The following is a 2,846-nucleotide window of genomic DNA, read 5'->3' on the forward strand; positions in this document are numbered from 1 at the left end:
CAAGTTACACCACTGATTTACACTCTAACAATAAGTCGAAACACTCTAAGAAATTTCTAACATCTGAACAAATTACAAAGATCAAGAAGTAAACAGTCCACACATCAGTTGAGCAACAAGATAACAACATCCAACCATGAAACTAAACTAATATTCATTTTCAGCCAAGTTTTCCCTTCTAATAAGAAATGACATGTATATATTCAGATAGGTTTCAAAGTTTTGGACTTACATAAACAATTCGAGAGCGTTCGCCAACAAAAGATTTACCATCATGACCATGCGTATGGAATGTAACTCGCTTGGTGTTGGATCTCGACCCTTTCAATAGCCTTTACAAAAGAAAAATTACTTTTTAGATAAAAAAATATCTATTTCATAATGTGTATTTAGATACAAGTGTATATATCAGACAACCTAAAGATGTTACTTATATAATTTGTGAAATATATACTTACAAGTTTCTTGCGATGCTCTCCAATTGAGATGGAGCCACCTGTGTGAGTCCCAGTAGCAATTTCACGACCGCCACGATGATTCCTTGTATTTGTTTCTGACTTTTTCTTAGACTCATCACTTCCCCAAAGTTGTGTCCATCTTTCCCAAACATGCTTAGGTGCAAAAACTGGCCTAACTCCTCCCCTTTTTATTTTAGAAATAATTTTTTTGTATTTTCTAGCCGCCTTGACCAACCAGTGTCTCTTCACTTCACTTTCACTAATAGAAACATCCCAATAGAATTTTTTCTGAAATAAATTTTGAAAGTAATATATCAATATCCTATCTATAAGTATGAATACACTTTCCAAACTTATCTACGATGAAACGTAATACCTTAAATTATCCAAAATAACCATCTTTTACATCGTTTGAAACACTTTTCCAATTGATTCCATTGGGATCAACATCATTTCTGAAAGACTTGGTTATGAAACTAGAGCATATTATAGAAGGTTCCAACCTGTGTAAATTTGAAGACATTATTTGGAGTTTTATTATAAATCAGACATTATATATGTGAGTGCTAACAAAAAGAATACTCAAATTATAGTAGGTTGCTGATTTTTCAGATCCATCAATTAGCATTGCTTAACATGGAACCTTAAATTATAATTTGTTTACTCGAACTTGTGGATTCAAAGATTACCAGTATTAACTACACTTAAGTATAAACAAGTTATGAGGATAAAAGTAAAAGAGTGGACTAACCCTCCAAAACTTATAAAAATAAGGGTCTGTGAGTGGTTACTACTAGAATCAGCATCAACTGTGTTTGTATGAACTCTTGAGTTGCTTTGAGTAGATAGATCACCTTCAGCAATTGGATTACTACGACCTGTTGGGATGCTCTGAGTAGACAGACCCTGAATTATGGGACTACTCTGATTTGGTGTAACTGGAGGTGTCTCAGAGATAGTTGTGGTGGTACTTCGAGCTGATGTTTCAACGGTTGTGGTACCACCTTGTTGAGGATAATTATAGTGGGCATCGGAATAGTTGGCATGCTTACATGAATAGCAAGACTACTCCTACCAAAGGACTTCCCACAACCTTTGCCTCGATCCATACCTATAAAAAAAATATAACAATGTAGTTGGCTTCCTGAAAAATATAACAATGTAGTTGGCTTCCTGAAAAATGTTTATGTCAAAATAAAGAAACTTTCAGTGATGTGGAACTACAAACACAATAGGCATGGGAGCTACTTATCCAATGTCAAAACAAGATACAGGCAGACCCACATAATATCATGTTGTATGAGAATGAAAGGAGACTACCAAATGACTATCACCAAACAGTTTGTTCGACCAAAAAGATAAATATTGCAAAACCAGAAACTAGAGTCAAACATTTATCACTAGTATAAATCAAATTAAGCTATCTCACCGAAGTGTGCTGAAATATTAAAAATACCTATAAAAAGCTTGTAGATCAAGTGAAAAAACTTATGCCTGCATATAAAAGAGTGAAATAGTTATCATTGAGTTTGGTTAGAAGATTTACACAAATAATGAGCTTCAGAAATACAATCAAAGAAAAGGATATTAGGGAACTGTAGAAGCCTTTTAAGAGACTGATAATGTGCTTCTGATAAGGCACCTAGACCTGATGGTTACATTCTGTCATCAAAGCTGGTATGTATAACACTAATGTAAAATGACCACAAAGCATAACATTTGTTTCAGTTTTCCCTGTACCAAGGAAGAGAACACAAACTCTCTTTGGATTGGCCATCAAAGACAACACACTTGGCACTAGAAACTCCATAACCAATGTAAAATGAGCAATGATAATGAAAAGACAGTAGATAAAAGAGGGGAAAAGGTGAATGTGGAGATTTCCTAGGCATACAAAGCATCACAAAACAACTCTCATTCAAATGGAACATTCAGTTACCTGGTTTGTATAACACTAATTAATGCTACAAGTAGATTTAAATAAAGGTTAAAATAAGAAATAGAACACACATGGTTAAAATCCAAGAGTTACTGATTTTAATCACCGTAATTTGAAAAGCAGAAACTAAATAAAATGAGAATATTTGGAGAAACCTAAATACAAACAAAATACGGTGAAAATACAAAAACAGATTATCAAGCACTAGTCAGTATCTATGTCTTCTTCAAACTCTTCCTCTTCCTGATCCTCTTCATCCTCTTCATCCTCCTCAGTTTCCTCGGTTTCATATTCTTCTGTTGATTCTATTTGGATTTCATGATGCTCTTGCAATAAACCTCATCGATGGGTTCATCCATTTCCATTGTATCCCCATTTGGATCATTTAAGAGTATGTTTTCATCAATGGAAATAGTCATATCTATCTCGTGGACTTCAACTTCATCAAC

At 34.1% G+C, this 2,846-nt stretch overlaps 1 long non-coding RNA gene across 1 annotated transcript; it reads right to left on the reverse strand.

The window, feature by feature from the left end:
- Window positions 1-678: 678 nt before the first annotated feature.
- On the reverse strand, window positions 679-1,268 carry LOC125829329 (uncharacterized). Its single transcript, XR_007443087.1, has 3 exons — window positions 1,210-1,268; window positions 835-961; window positions 679-746 (listed from the first exon to the last, which is right to left on the reverse strand). It is a non-coding gene; the product is annotated as an uncharacterized LOC125829329 (long non-coding RNA).
- Window positions 1,269-2,846: the final 1,578 nt, after the last annotated feature.

This window comes from Solanum verrucosum, unplaced genomic scaffold (genome assembly GCF_900185275.1).
Source record: "Solanum verrucosum unplaced genomic scaffold, falcon-dt-bn FXZP01000157.1, whole genome shotgun sequence".
NCBI classification, from domain to species: domain Eukaryota; kingdom Viridiplantae; phylum Streptophyta; class Magnoliopsida; order Solanales; family Solanaceae; genus Solanum; species Solanum verrucosum.